At 38.4% G+C, this 17152-nt stretch overlaps 1 protein-coding gene across 2 annotated transcripts in view; it reads left to right on the forward strand.

The window, feature by feature from the left end:
* The window catches only part of RSPH3 (radial spoke head 3), a 96341-nt gene that overhangs the window by 51711 nt on the left and 27478 nt on the right, over window positions 1-17152 (forward strand). The gene's annotated exons all lie outside the window — the stretch shown is intronic.

The following is a 17152-nucleotide window of genomic DNA, read 5'->3' on the forward strand; positions in this document are numbered from 1 at the left end:
CCCCTGCACTGGGAGTGTGGAGTCTTACCCAGTGGACCACCAGGGAAGTCCCCAGCATATAGTACTTTTTTTTGTTTTATTTTTGTTTCTTTTGAATTTTATTTTATTTATTTTTTATACAGCAGGTTCTTATTAGTTATCCATTTTATACACATCAGTGTATACATGTCAATCCCAATCTCCCAATTCATCACACCACCATCCCCCCCAGCCACTTTCCCCCCTTGGTGTCCATACGTTTGCTCTCTACATCTGTGTCTCAATTTCTGCCCTGCAAACCGGTTCATCTGTACCATTTTTCTAGTTCCACATATAATACAGTACTTTTAAAAAACAGAATTGCTATGCTTCAACAGCTTCCAAATTAAGCAAAACTGATTTTATATTTTAAATTGCTGCCTGGGTGAGCAAAGAGGAGAATATAAATCCTAAAAAAAAACCATTTGTACCTCTATAATATGTTTGGAATTTGTCAGAGACCACTAATAAATATCTTTTCTTCACTCATTCATTCCTTCAGCAAACATTTATCGGGCTCCTGGGTTTGCGAGATACAAGGATGAACAAGACAGACAGGGTCCCTGCCTTTCCAGAGCTTAGACTGCTTCAGTTTGTTTTACTGCAGAACAGTGTGCCAAGGCGCACAGCAATACCAGAAGGAGGAGCCCAGATAGGGATTTAGCCAATGTCCAGCATTGAGAACTGAAGTAACAATGGAGAGAGTTTTAATTTGGTAGTAATCTTGAAGTATGTCCATCTGGAGGCAAACAAATGGAAAGACATTTTGTAAAATTCAAATTATACTGTTTAAATAGCTAAAACTAGCATTTACAAATAACTGCACTTAGAAAGCGGGGAGGAGGTTAGTTCTTTGAAGCACTGTGCTGTTTAGGAGATAAGCAGGTGTAGGAGCACGTTCTTTATGATGTTTAGAAATATTGTGGATGTTGACTGCATTACCCACAACCCGATCCTCCCCGGAGCCTTGTGCGAGGAGGCATCGTATTTCACCAGTGTCTTTTCATCAGCTTCATTGAGTTTACTGACTGAAGAACCAGTGTTGAGAGACACTGTAAACCACCTGCTAAAATATTCTGATACTTACTTAAGACTGCACCAAACACTCCCTGGGAACGGGGCGCTAAAGTCAGCACATTAACTCTTTCAGACCGAAGAGGCTGCATCAGGCAGATGCAGCAGTGCCTGGAAGCAGAGCAGTTAGGTTGATGCTGCAGGCTGCTCAACTCTGAAGCCCTTTGCAGAGCCTCTGAGATTCTGGGAAAGAGGCCTCAGAGGGTTTATTCAATTGAATTCAATTCCATCTACAGAGCAAGGTTAACAAAAGAACCAGTATAAGTTACCTGCTTCATCACAGAGAACATAGACAGAGGACCTGTGATGTTAGCGAAAGAGTCCAGGGCACTAAAGTATAGGGAGCACAGGTAACTGAGCCTACCGCATCCACCATTAAATCCTTGGGACCAAAGATTCTGAAATTATGTAATAAAGCTCTGAGCCTCAACAGATTTAAAAATAATAGAATCAATGTTACTGATCTACCAACAAGACAGTCTAATCCATAACTTTGTTTTATAGCAATTTTATAAATGTATCATTAAAAAAAAAAGTTTGAGTTCTTGCTTCTTCTGGTACGGAATAAAATTGGTCAATAAATTTTTGGTAAGGAAGGTTGCGGGTCTAGTATTCTTAACTGAAATCAAAAGTAAATTGCAAAAATATAAATGAGGTTTTCAGTCCATTCTTTAGACTTGAGGTTTGAACCCTGCCAACTGCCTGTCTTTCTCCTGTCATTAGTGGCGGAGTACATTCTTGGGGAATGATGTCAGCGGAGGGCTCTGAATGCTAATGGAAAATCACATTTTGTCCTTCTGAATTGTTAATGCAAAATGTTATTGACTATAATCAGCTACAAGAGATGAAGGAAAACTAAAAAAAAAAAAAATTACGTTCATTCCATGACCACACTCTCCATTGGGTGATCAGACAATGAAAAGTATTTTAAAAGGGGATTTTCCTGGAAAATCCAACAGTTTTACTATACATCCAAATTAAACTTTTATGAATCTTATACTGTAGAGGCACTGTACTCCTAAGAGAACACAAAAAAATAGGGTTATTTTTTTTCTCTCCTGACTCACAGTTAACTTAATGCCGCTAAAGTTTAGAAGAAGAAAATATTCTTATCTGATAATAGAGTAATTGTGGGTTCTCTGCTTTATGAGAAAAGAACAGTCCACACTTGTAAAATGCAATTCCAGTATGCAGACAAAATCACTATTTATATGCATTTATTAGTTAGGTAGTAGCCATCAAATAAAATGAGCTTTGCTACCCCTGAAAAAGATTTCACTTAAATTTCCAGTTTCAGAAGCTCAGTCTTCTTACATATACTAGTTTTTCATTGTTTTTTATGCACTATTACTTTTCTAAGTGCATTTGTTACATAAGGTGAACTTACCTTGGATTTCCCAGGCAGCCTGTGTAATTTAAGTGAGCTCAATAAGCATTTTTAAATGATGGTAATAAAAGTTCCACTTCTGGCAAAACTGAGTTTTTTCTGGGCCAGCACTCATACCAAGAACAATTTAGAAAACCTGGACAGAATATAACAAAAACAGGTTTGAAGATTTCAGAGATCTCCCAAGGCAGTGAGTACCTTCAGAGCTAAGATATGAAAGAGGTGAGAAGCCAAGAGAAGTAAGCCCGACATCCGGGACCACTTTTCTCCTTGAGGCAATTGTCAATTCAGAAAGCAAAAGCAATAGCTGACAGGTTAAAAAGCTGAACAGAGCTTTTGATTGCTTCAAGGGCTGAGGAATAAAACTTGGACTTCTGAGTCCACCCAGGTTGAAGGGCCCCTGCAAACACTCTAGGTTTTTAGTTGGGACCCCTAAGAAAGATAAACCAAAAATAGACCAGCTCTAAAAAGACTGGAGCCCAGCTATGAAACATCTCCATCTCTGACAAAAATCAGGTGATCTATCCCCAGCCCAGCTGTCTGCCAAAAGCAAAAGTAGATCTTCTCTGGAGGAAAATACCATCATGCAGCACCTCAATTTATCACTAAAAATTGTATGCATAACATCTGGCACTCATTCAAAAATAACCAGAGCATAGGAGAAATCTGGCAAATTCTGCTGTAACCGCGTGATCAAAATAAACGTCACTAAAAGTGGGACTATCTAAAATTTTGTGCCTCCTTAGTGATGCACTAAGAAGGACACAACATCAGTTATTATCCAGTATTTCTGCCAAATAAGTGTAACTTGATTCTAATCAAGCAAATGCAAGTTGAGAAAGCTGTAACACAACTGATTCATACTCGTCAAAATTTGTCAATGTTATGAAAACAAAGGCAGAGGCAATGTTTCAAATTAAAAGAAAACTAAAAGAAATGTGACAACTAAATGCAAGATGTGACCCTGGATGGATCTGAGATAAGGAAAAAATATAAAAGATTGAAACAAAGGGCATCAATAGGAAAATTTGAATATATTGGGTGGGCCAAAATGTTCATTTGGTTTTTTCTGTAAGATGGCTCTAGTAGCACTTAGTTGTCTTTAACTTCATTCGAAACAATTGTGTTAGATTGTATGTGACAGCTGTCATATCAGCATGCATTTAAAAAAAGACATCAAAATTGGTGAATTTTTGTGTAGCCATGTTAATATTGAAGACAGAAGAAAAAAGCAACATATTCGGCATATTATGCTTTAGTATTTCAAGAAAGGTAAAAATGCAACTAAAACGCAAAAAAAGATTTGTGCAGTGTATGGAGAAGGTGCTGTGACTGACTGAAGTGTCAAAAGTTGTTTGCGAAGTTTCGTGCTGGAGATTTCTCACCGGACGATGCTCCACAGTCAGGTAGACCAGTTGAGGTTGATAGCAATCAAATCGAGACATTAACTGAGTACAATCAACGTTATACCACGCGGGAGACAGCCGACGTACTCAAAATATCCAAATCGAGCATTGAAAGTCATTTGCACCAGATTGATTATGTTAATTGATGTTTGGGTTCCACATAAATTAAGAGAAAAAAACCTTCTTGACCATATTTCTGCATGTGATTCTCTAGTGAAACGTAATGGAAACATTCCGTTTTTAAAACCAATTGTGACAGGCAATGAAAAGTGGATACTGTACAACAATGTGGAACAGAAGGGATGGTGGGGCAGGTGAAGTGAACCACCACCAACCACACCAAAGGCCGATCTTCATCCAAAGAAGTTGATGTTGTGTATATGTTGGGATTGGAAGGGAGTCCTCTATTATGAGCTCCTTCCGGAAAACCAAACGATTAATTCCAACAAGTACTGCTCCCAATTACACCAACTCAAAGCAGCATTTGACGAAAAGCATCCAGAATTAGTCAACAGAAAACACATAATCTTCCATCAGGACAATGCAAGACCACATGTTGCTTTGATGACCAGGCAGAAACTGTTACAGCTTGGCTGGGAAGTTCTGATTCCTCCACCGTATTCACCAAACACTGCACCTTCAGATTTCCATTTATTTTGGTCTTTACAAAATTCTTTTAATAGAAAAAATTTCAATTCCCTGGAAGACTGTAAAAGGCACCTGGAACAGTTCTTTGCTCAAAAAGATAAGTTTTGGGGAGATGGAATTATGAAGTTGCCTGAAAAATGGCAGAAGGTAGTGAAACAAAAGGGTGAATACGTGTTCAATAAAGTTCTTGGTGAAAGTGAAAAATGTGTCTTTTATTTTTACTTAAAAAACCGAAGGCACTTTTTGACCCACCTTATAGATTGTATTTTAGACAAAAGTATCATACCAGTATTAAATTTCTTTTTTTACTGAGGTATAATCGACACACAACATTATATTAGTTTCAGGTGCACAACATAATGATTCAATATTTGTATATATTGAGAAATGATCACCACAATAAGTCTAGTTAATGTCCAACCATACATACTTACAGAATTTTTTAAATTTTTATTTATTTGGCCATGCCATGCAGCATATCAGATCTTAGTTCCCCGACCAGGGATTGAACCCATACCTCCTGCATTGGAAGTGTGGAGTTTTAACTGCTGGACTGCCAGGGAAGTCCCCAGAATTTTTTTGTGTGTGTGTGATCACAACTTTTACGATCTACTCTCTTTGCAACCTTCAAATATGCAACACAGTATTATTAACTATAGTTGTCATGTTGTTCATTACATCCCCATGAATTACTTACCTCATAACTGGAAGTCTGTAACTTTTGATGCCCTTCATGCATTTTGTACAACACCCCCTCCCACCTGCACCTGGCAACCACTCACCTGTTCTCTGTATCTATGAGCTTGGTTTTTGTTTTGTTTTTAGAATCCACATATAAGAGAGATAATACAGTATTTGTCTTTCTCTGTCTGACTTATTTCACTTAGCATAATGCCCTCACGGTCCATCCATGTTGTTGCAAAGATTTTATGGCAAGATTTTATTCTTTTGATGGCTAAATAATATTCCATGGTGTGTATGTGCATATGTGTGTATCACATTTTCTTTATCCGTTCATCCATTGATGGACACTTAGATTGTTGCATACCTTGGCTATTGTAAATAACACTGCAATAAACATGTATCTTTTCAAGTTAGTGTTTTTGTTTTCTTCAGATAAATAACCCGAAGTGGAATTGTTGGATCATACAGTAGTTCTTTTTTAAATTTTTTGAGGAACGTCCATACTGTTTTCCATAGTGACTGCACCAATTTATATTCTCACCAACAGTGCACAAGCGTTCCGTTTTCTCCACATCCTCACCAACACTTGTTATTTCTTGTCTTTTTAAAAATAATAGTCAACCTAAGAGGTGTGAGGTGATTTCTCATTGTGATTTTGATTTGCATTTCCCTGATGATTAGTGATGTTGAGTAACTTTTTATGTACCTGTTGGCCAAATGTATGTCTTCTTTCAAAAAAATGTATATTCAGGGAATTCGCTGGCAGTCCAATGGTTAGGACTCGATGCTTTCACTGCTGTGGCCTGGGTTCAATGCCTTGTTGGGGAACTAAGATCCCACAAGCTGTGCAGCATGGCCAAAAAAAAGTTCTATTCAGACCCTCTGCCCATTTTTTAATCAAACTGCTTGTTGTTTTGCTATTGAATTGTATGAGTTCTTTCTATATTTTGGATATAAACCACCTATCAGATAATGTGATTTGCAAATATTGTCTCCCATTCAGTAAGTTGCCTTTTCATTTTGTTGATGGTTTTCTTTGTTGTGCAGATGTTTTTTAGTTTCATGTAATCCCACTTGTTGATTTTTGCTTTTGTTGCCTGTGCTTTGGTGTTAAATCCAAAAAATCATCACCAAGACTGATGTCAAGGGGCTTACTGCCTATGTTTCTTCTAGAAGTTTTACAGTTTTAGGTCCTATATTCAAGTCTTTAATCCATGTTGAGTTAATTTTTGTGTATGGTGTAAGATAGTGGTCCCATTTCATTCTTTTGCATGTGGCTGTCCAGTTTTCCCTACACCATTAATTGAAGAGACTGTCCTTTCCCCACTGTATATTCTTGGCTCCTTTGTCATAAATTATTTGACCATATATTCATGAGTTTATTTCTGGGCTCTCTGTTTCATTGATCTCTGTGTTTGTTTTTATGCCAATACCATACTGTTGTGATTACTATATTTTTCTAATATAGTTTGAAATCAGGAACATGATACCTCCAGCTTTATTCTTCTTTCTCAAGATTGCTTTGGCTATTCAGTGTCTTTTGTGGTTCCACACAAATTTTAGGATAGTTTGTTCTATTTATGTGAAAAATGCCATTGGAATTTTTATAGCGATTACACTGAATCTGTAGATTGCTTTGGGTAGGTAGTATGGACATTTAACCATGTTAATTCTTCTAATTCATGAACATGATATACCTTTCCACTTATTTGTGTCTTCAATTTTTCTTCATCAACCTCTTATAATTTTCATTTACAGGTCTTTCACCTTCTTTGTTGAATATACTCCTCAGTATTTTATTCTTTTTGATACAATTGTAAACGGGATTGTTTTCTTAATTTCCCTTTCTGATAGTTTGTTATCAGCATATAGAAATGCAACAGATTTCTATATCCTGATTTTGTATCCTGCAACTTTACTGAATTCATTTATTAATTCTAACAGTTTTTGTTAGAGTCTTTAGGGGTTTTAATATTTAATATCATGTCATCTGCAGATAGTGACAGTTTTACTTCTTCATTTCCAATTCGGATGCCTTTTGTTTCTTTTTCTTGCATAATTGCTGTGGCTAGGACTTCCACTACCATGTTGAGTAAAAGTGGCAGGAGTGGACATCCTTGTCTTGTTCCTGATCTTAGTGGAAAAGATTTCAGTTTTTCACCATTGAGTATGTTAGCCATAGGCTAGACATATATGGCCTTTATTATGTTGAGGTACGTTCCCTCTATACCCACTTTGTTGAGAGTTTTTATCAAAATGGATGTTGAATTGAATTAAATTTATTGAATTCAATAACTGCATTGTAGTTATATAGGAGAATGTCTTTGTTTTTAAGACATATGCTGAAGTATTTAGGGATACAATTCCTATAAGGTGTCAAAGCAGAAAAGAATAAGAACAGTTGGTCAAAGTTGAGTATTTCTGTCCACATGCCCCTCTTCCTGGGGTCTTGAGCAGGAAGCAGAGATGGGGCAGCCTTGACAACCATGTTGTAGTTGTGTGATCCTGTGCTCTGCCCCCCCACCCCCCTTGCCGATTGGTCCATGATAAGACAAGTGACCCAAGAGAGACAAGCCACATTCTTTCACACTGAAAGTGGAATTTCGAAGAGACAGAAAGAAGCAGAGAGTGGTAATAGCTAGTATAAGTCACATTAAAGACAGTGCCTTTTCAGGGGCTTCAGTAGTTCTGGCACATGGGCTCAGTAGTTGTGGTTCACAGGCTCTAGATCATAGGCTCAGTAGTTGTGGCGCATGGGCTTAGCTACTCCACGGCATGGGCATATGGGATCTTTCTGGACCAGGGCTTGATCCCGTGTCCCCTGCACTGGCAGGTGGATTCTTTATGACTGTGCCACAAGGGAAGTCCATGGGGTTTTTTGTTTTGGTTTGGGTTTTTTTTTTTTTTTTTTTTGCGGTACGCGGCCCTCTCACCGTTGTGGCCTCTCCCATTGCGGAGCACAGGCTCCGGACGCGCAGGCTCAGCGGCCATGGCTCACGGGCCCAGCCGCTCCGTGGCATGCGGGATCCTCCCTGACCGGGGCACGAACCCGCATCCCCTGCATCAGCAGGCAGACTCTCAACCTTCCCTGTGCCACCAGGGAAGCCCAGGTTTGGGTTTTTTTGATCATACTTCTGTTGTTTGTGTGTTAACACAATCTGACTTTAAAGGAATTGTTTCTTAGTAATAATAATCTGGCTTCTATGGTTCACATAAGTAACAACAAGAAGTATAGCCCTTGTTACATTGTTCAGCTGGTCATAAAATCATAATGTGATGTGCCTCTTTCCACTTCTGACAAAAGGAAGAGTTTACACACTATTAAAATGCCTGGCTAAATTTACTGGATAAGAAGCATGAATTAGAACATTCTGTCAAAAGTGTATTAATTTTTGTATATTAGATTTTCATAAATTATGGCTAAATGATGATCACTTACAGTATCTGCACCTACTAAATAAGATTTGTGCCAGATCAAGTATTCTGCCTAATTCAGCCACATCAAGTTCTGAAACATTAAAAAATAAAGCATATACCATTTGTTTTAAGAGAATATTTTAAAATTTGTCTCATTGAAAAAACACTCTCTCTCTTATTTTCCAAGGCAACCACAGGTGGGCCACTCCTCAATAAAGGGAATTCCAGCACTCTCCAAACTTCCCCATAGTGAGAATTATCTGGTTGCTTGTTAATCACACAGCTCCCAAGGTGATCCTAATTTAGTGGGTCTAGGGTGGAGCCCAAACTTCACCTTAGGTAGTTGTTATCATCAGAAAAGCTGGATTTGATGATAGTTGTGTTCCTTCTCTGTTGCTTTTGAAGTTGCTGACGTTGACAGTTGTGGTTCTACAGCAGTTGGATATTGTTTCCATAGGTATCAGTTAGGTCAAGCTGGTTGATAGTGTTGGTCAAATCTTCTGTAACATACTGATTGCCTATTTGTTCTATCAATTACTGAGAGGGGGGTGTTAGAAATCTCATTTTAACTGAATCTTTTATTTCTCTCTTTAGTTTTGTAAGTTTCTGCTTCATGCATTTTGAAACTTTTTCATTAGGCATATACACATTTAGGATTCTTAGGTGCAACCAATTGCTTTGATTAATTGATCCTTTATCATTACAAAACTTCCATATTTTTCTTCAGTAATACTCCTTGTCTTGAAGTCTTCTTTGTGTTATATTAATATAATCACACTAGCTTTTTTATACTTACTGATTGCATAGTGTAACTTTTCCATCCTTTTGCTTTCAACTTGTCTCTATGTATTTGAAGTATGTCTCTTCTATACAGCATATAGTTATCTTCCTTTTTTCCAATCTGAAAATTTGTAGATTTTAATTGAAGTTTTTAATCCATTTATATTTAGTGTAATTATTGTATAGTTCAGTCTAAGTAAGTCTACACATCTGTTGATATGATCAGATTTAAGTCTACCATCTTCCTATTTGTATTCCAGTTGTGCCATCTGTGTTTTGGTTTGGTTTGGTTTTTTCTTCCTCCATTCCTCCTTTCCAGCCTTCTTCTCAGTTAATCAAATATTTTTTAGTATTCTATTTTAATTCCTTTCTTGTCTTTTTAGCTGTACCTCTTTATTTATTTAGTGGTTATTCCGAGATTACAATATTTATGCTTATCTCACAGTCCACTTAGAGTTAATATTGTCATTTCACATAAAATCTAAGACCCTTATGAGAGTAGAATGTCTGTTTAAGTCTTCTGCCCATTTTTTGATTGGGTTGTTTTTGGGTTTTTTTATAAATTTATTTCACTTATTTTATTTTTGGCTGCTCTGTGTCTTCATTGCTGCATGCGGGCTTTCTCTAGTTGTGGTGAGCGGGGGCTACTCTTCATTGCAGTGCATGGGCTTCTTATTGTGGTGGCTTCTCTTGTTGTGGTGGCTTCTCTTGTTGTGGAGCATGGGCTCTAGGTGCGTAGGCTTCAGCTGTTGTGGCTTGTGGGCTCTAGAGCGCAGGCTCAGTAGTTGTGGCACACGGGCTTAGTTGCTCTGCAGCATGTGGGATCTTCCCAGATCAGGACTCGAACCCATGTGCCCTGCATTGACCGGCGGATTCTTAACCACTGCACCACCAGGGAAGCCCGGTTGCTCTTTTTTTTTTTATCTTGAGCTGTATGAGCTGTTTGTATATTTTGGAAATTAATCCCTTGTCAATTGCATCATTTGCAAATATTTTCTCCTAAGCTGTAGGTTGTCTTTTCATTCTGTTTGTTTCCTTTGCTGTGCAAAAGCTTTTAAGTTTAATTAGGTCCCACTTGTTTATTTTTGTTTTTATTTCCATTACTCTAGGAGATGGATCCAAAAATATATTGCTGCAATTTATGTCAAAGAGTGTTCTGCCTATGTTTTCCTTTAGGTGTTGTATCTTGTATCTGGTCTTACATTTAGGCCTATAATCCATTTTGATTTTATTTTTGTATATGGTATTAGAGAATGTTCTAATTTCATTCTTTTACATGTTGCTGTCCGGTTTTCCCAGCACTAGTGATTGAAGAGATTGTCTTTTCTCCATAGTATATTCTTGTCTCCTTTGTCAAAGATTAATTGACCAGAGGTGTGTGGGTTTATTTCTGGGCTTTCCATTCTGTTCCATTGATCTATATTTCTGTTTTTGTGCCAGTACCATACTGTTTTGATTACTGTAGCTTTGTAGTATAGTCTGAAGTCAGGGAGTCTGATTCCTCCAGCTCTGTTTGTCTTTCTCAAGTTTGCTTTGGCTATTCAGGGTCTTTTGTGTTTCCATACAAATTTAAAAAATTTTTGTTCTAGTTCTGTGAAAAATGCCATTGGTAGTATGATAGGGATTGTATTGAACCTGTAGATTGCCTTGGGTAGTATAGTCATTTTGACAGTATTGATTCTTCCAATACAAGAACACAGTATATTGTTCCATCTGTTTGTGTCATCTTTGATTTCTTTCATCAACATCTTAAGAGTTTTCAGAGCACAGGTCTTTTGCCTCCTTAGCCTGATTTATTCCTAGGTATTTTATTCTTTTTGATGGGATGGTAAATGAGATTGTTTCCTTAATTTCTCCTTCTGATCTTTCATTGTTAGTGTATAGAAATGCAACAGATTTCTGTGTGTTAATTTTGTATCCTGCAACTTTACCAAATTCATTGATGAGCTCTAGTAGTTTTCTGGTAGCTTCTTCAGGATTTTCTATGTATAGTATCATGTCATCTGCTAACAGTGACAGTTTTACTTCTTTTCTAGTTTGGATTTCTTTTATTTCTTTTTCTTCTCTGATTGCTGTGTCTAGGACTTCCAAAACCATGTTGAATAAAAATGGTGAAAGTGGACATCCTTGTCTTGTTCCTGATCTTAGAGGAAATTCTTTCAGCTTTTCACTGTTAGTATAATGATAGCTGTGGGTTTGTCATATATGGCCTTTATTATGCCCACTTATGGAGAATTTTTATTATGCCCACTTTTGTCATATATGGCCTTTTTCTGTGCCCACTTTCTGGAGAATTTTTATCATAAATTGGTGCTGAATTTTGTCAAAAGCTTTTTCTGCATCTATTGAGATGATCATATGGTTTTTATTCTTCAATTTGTTAATGTGGTGTATCACAGATTGATTTGCAGATATTGAAAAATCCTTGCATCCCTGGAATAAATCCCACTTGATCATGGTGTATGATACTTTGAATGTATTGTTGGATTTGGTTTGCTAGTATTTTGTTGAGAATTTTTGCATCTATGTTAATCAGTGATATTGGCCTTTAATTCTCTTTTTTTGTGGTATCTTTGTCTGGTTTTTGTATCAGGGTCATTATGGTCTGACAGAATGAGTTTGGGAGTGTTCCTTCCTCTGCAACTTTTTGGAATAATTTCAGAGAGTTAGGTGTTAACTCTTCTCTAAATGTTTGGTAGAATTCACCTGTGAAGCCATCTTGTCCTGGACTTTTGTTTTTGGGAGTTTTTTAATCACAGATTCAATTTCAGGTTTGTAATTGGTCTGTTTATGTTTTCTATTTCTTCCTGGTTTAGTCCTGGGAGATTGTACCTTTCTAAGAATTTGTCCATTTCTTCTAGGTTGCCCATTTTATTGGCATATTGGCATATTGTTGCTTGTAGTATAGTCTCTTATGGTCCTTTGTATTTCTGTGGTGTCAGTTGTAACTTCTCCTTTTTTATTTCTAATTTTATTGATTTGGGCCCTCTCGCTTTATTTCTTGATGAGTCTGGCTGTTTGTCAATTTTGTTTATCTTTTCAAAGGACTAGCTCTTAGTTTCTTTGATCTTTTCTGTTGTTCTCTTAGTCTCTATTTCATTTATTTCTGCTCTGATCTTTATGATTTCTTTCCTTCTACTAACTTTGGGTTTTCTTTTTTCTTTTTTCTCTAGTTGCTTTGGGTGTAAGGCTAGGATTTTTATTTGAGATTTTTGTTGTTCCTGAGGTAAGCCTGTATCACTATAAACTTCCCTCTTAGAACTGCTTTTGCTGTGTCCCATAGGTTTTGGATCGTCCCATTTTCATTTTCATTTGTCTCTAGGTATTCTTTAAATTTCCTCTTTGGCTTCTTTGGCGATCCATTGGTTGTTTAGTGTTACTCTGTTGTTGTTTTTTAATATTTATTTATTTTCTTTATTATTATTAGTTTTGGCAGCGTCAGGTCTTAGTTGCTGCATGCGGGATCTTTTGTTGCCACGTGTGGGCTCTTCGTTGCGGTTCATGGGCTTCTCTCTAGTTGTGGCGTGTGGATTTTCTCTCTCTAGTTGTGGCGCGTGGGCTCTGTAGTTTGTGACATGTGGGCTCTCTCGAGGTACACAAGCTCAGTAGTTGTGGCACACGGGCTTAGTTGCCCTGCGGCATGTGGGATCTTAGTTCCCTGATCAGGAATCGAACCCACGTCCCCTGCATTGGAAGGTGGATTCCTTACCACTGGACCACCAGGGAAGTCCCAGTGTTACTCTGTTTTTGAAGGTCATTTTTATTAACCTATACCATAACAACATGTTCTAACACAACACCAACATGTGTTTACTGACTGCTTTAAAGATTCTTTAGACCTGAAACTGCTCCAGTAGAACCAAGACAGAACATTGAATTTGTATATTAGAAAGCCCATAGCTAACTTTAGAACAAAATTGGGTTCAAGAAGTTAGCCAGGGCCTTCCCTGGTGGTGCAGTGGCTAAGAATCTGCCTGCCAATGCAGGGGACACAGGTTCGAGCCCTGGTCTGGGAAGATCCCACATGCCGCAGAGCAGCTAAGCCCATACACCACAACTACTGAGCCTGCGCTCTAGAGCCTGCGAGCCACAACTACTGAGCCCACATGCCACAACTACTGAAGCCCGTGCACCTAGAGCCTGTGGTCTGCAACAAGAGAAGCCACCACCATGAGAAGCCCGCGCACCGCAACAAAGAATAGCCCCTGCTCACCACAACTAGAGAAGACCTGCATGCAGCAATGAAGACCCAACGCAGCCAAAAATAAATAAATAAATAAGAAGTTAGCCAGACCAATTCCCATGAATCCTAGTCACTAGTGGTAGGAGGCGGGTAGCACCCAGGGAGTGGATGAAAGTGTCAGGAGCATGAAAGCATCTTCAGAAACATCCCTAGAGTAGAGACCACCACATTTTTTATCTTCTATCCCTATTTTTTTTATGTTTTTTTATTGTGGTAAAAGTCATATAACATAAAACATACTATTTTAACTGTGCAATTCAGTGGCACTAAGTACATTCACATTGTTGTCAACACTCACCATCATCCATCTCTCGAATTTTTCAACTTCCTAAGCCAAGACTCTGTCCCCACTCAACACTAACTCCCCATGCCCCTCCCCACCGCCCCCCTCCCCTCCAGCCCCTGGCATCCACCAGTATGCTTTCTAACTCTATGAATTTGACTATTCTAGGTACCTCGTATAAGTGGAATCAAACAGTGTTTGTCTGCACCTAATGTATATTGGAATGCATTTTTAAGATTAACAGAAGGTAGCTTGTATTCCTATTAATGGGGTTTCCAAAATAATGTTTTATTTTATTATATTTGTTAATATTACCAAAAGTCTTATCCTCATTATATATATACATATATACATATATATGTGTATATATATATATATATATATATATTTAGAAAGAAAATGTGATTTGAAATGTTGCATAACTTTTTTTTTTAACATCTTTATTGGAGTATAATTGCTTTACAGTGGTGTTAGTTTCTGCTGTATAACAAAGTGAATCAGCTATATGTATACATCTATCCCCATATCCCCTCCCTCTTGCGTCTCCCTCCCACCCTCCCTATCCCACCCCTCTAGGTGGTCACAAAGCACCGAGCTGATCTCCCTGTGCTATGCAGATGCTTCCCACTAGCTATCTATTTTATATGTGGTAGTGTATATATGTCCATGCCACTCTCTCACTTCGTCCCAGCTTACACTTCCCCCTCCCCGTGTCCTCATGTCCATTCTCTATGTCTGCATCTTTATTCCTGTCCGGTTCTTCAGCACCATTTTTTTTTTAATTCCATATATATGTGTTAGCATACTGTATTTGTTTTTCTCTTTCTGACTTACTTCACTCTGTATGACAGTCTCTAGGTCCATCCACCTCACACAAATAACTCAATTTCATTTATTTTTATGGCTGAGTAATATTCCATTGTATATATGTGCCACATCTTCTTTATCCATTCATCTGTCGATGGACACTTAGGTTGCTTCCGTGCCCCGGCTACTGTAAATAGAGCTGCAATGAACATTGTAGTACATGACTCTTTATTTTTTATTTTATTTATTTTATTTTTGGCTGTGTTGGGTCTTCATTGCTGCGCACAGTCTTCCTCTCGTTGCAGCAAGGGGGGCTACTCTTCGTTGCAGTGTGTGGGCTCCTCATTGTGATGGCTCCTCTTGTTGCAGAGCACGGGTTCTAGGCACAGAGGCCTCAGTAGTTGTGGCGCGTGGGCTCAGCAGTTGTGGTTCGTGGGCTCTAGAGTGCAGGCTCAGTAGTTGTGGCGCACGGGCTTAGTTGCTCCGCAGCATGTGGGATCTTCCCAGACCAGGGCTCGAACCTGTGCCCCCTGCATTGGCAGGCGGATTCTCAAGCACTGCGCCACCAGGGAAGCCCCTACATGACTCTTTGAATTATGATTTTCTCAGGGTATATGCCCAGTAGTGGGATTGCTGGGTCATATGGTAGTTCTATTTTTAGTTTTTTAAGGAATCTCCATACTCTTCTCCATAGTGGCTGTATCAATTTACATTCCCACCAACAGTGCAAGAGGGTTCCCTTTTCTCCACACCCTCTCCAGGATTTACTGTTTGTAGATATTTTGGTGATGGCCATTCTGACCATCAGATACCTCATTGTAGTTTTGATTTGCATAAAATATTGCATAACTTTTTAAATTATTGGTTTAATACTTTATGGTACAGTAATTTGAAGGTCTGGTTTTAAGCTCATTTTATTTCATTGCTTGGTTAAAAAAGTATCTCATGAAGATGAGTAGAGTCAAATGGAAGAAAGATATATATCATTAGCTGTGTTTGTTAAATTACAATACTCATTTATTCATCACATTCACCAATACACAAAAGTTTTGGGTTGAAATTCAGCTAGCAAATTTAAATCCTCTCTGATACCCATCACTTGTTCTTGCAAACTAATCAGAGAGTGTTCCATTTTTATAATTTTAATAAATGGTTTGAAAGACTGAAAATTTTAACTTGGAACATTTTAAGCAGGTTAGAAAATTCTGTTTCCAACTTTTGAAGTGGGGAAGTATGAAAAATTTAACAAGTGACACATCATTTTCAGTAACAAAATCACATAATAATAACAGAAATAGTTCCAAAACAAAACAGTGCATAAAAATGATCCTCCATGGACAAAGGAAATAGTTTAACCTTGAGTATATTTTATTTTGGTTTCCAAAAGTAGCCACCAGGAACTTGCCATGTCAGAAAGCATTTACAAATTTGGAACAGTCTTTTTACATAAGAAAACTGTGTATATCATCTTTAACTTTCATAACTCTTTTTAAAAACTTTTCTGTGAGAACTAGTGAGCATCTGCGTGGTACAGAAGATTTTCATAGTCATTTCCTATCATTAAAAATCACTATCGGGGGCTTCCCTGGTGGCGCAGTGGTTGAGAGTCCGCCTGCCGATGCAGGGGACGCGGGTTCGTGCCCCAGTCCGGGAAGATCCCACATGCCGCGGAGCGGCTGCGCCCGTGAGCCACGGCCGCTGAGCCTGCGCGTCCGGGGCCTGTGCTCCACAACGGGAGAGACCACTGTGAGACGCCTGCGTACCGCAAAAAAAAAAAAAAAAATCACTATCGGGAATTCCCTGGTGGTCCAGTGGTTAGGACTCGGCACTTTCAGTGCCGTGGCCCGGGTTCAGTCCCTGGTCGGGGCACTAAGATCCCACAAGCCGTGTCATGGCCCAAAAAACAAACCAAAAAAATCACTATAAATAACTCTAGTTCAGATTTTTTTGCTAATACATCTTTATTGAGGTATATTGACATGTAATAAACAGCACATATTTAAGGTGTACAATTTGAGTTTGGACCCATGTACATTCCCACCAGCACAATCAAGGTAATGAACACGTCCATCATTCTGAAAAGTTTTCCCACGCCCCTGGGAATCCACACACACCCCCATCCTGAGGCAACGGCTGATCTGCTTTCTCTCACTGTAGATGTGTTTGCATTGTCTAAAATTTGACAGAAATTCAGTCATACAGTGTATACTTTTTTTGGTCTGGCTTTCTTTTACACAGCATGATTATTTTGGGATTCACCATGTCATTGCATGTACAATAGTTCATTCTTTTATTAGTGAGCACTGTTCCATTATATGGCCACACCCTAATTCATTTATCTGTTCACCAGCTGATGGACCGTGGCCTCATTTTCCAGTCCTTACTTGAGATGTGAGCTTCTTATT

This window comes from Aethalodelphis obliquidens, unplaced genomic scaffold (assembly GCF_003676395.1).
Source record: "Aethalodelphis obliquidens isolate GAN/ISIS:26980383/991018 unplaced genomic scaffold, ASM367639v1 scaffold3, whole genome shotgun sequence".
NCBI classification, from domain to species: domain Eukaryota; kingdom Metazoa; phylum Chordata; class Mammalia; order Artiodactyla; family Delphinidae; genus Aethalodelphis; species Aethalodelphis obliquidens.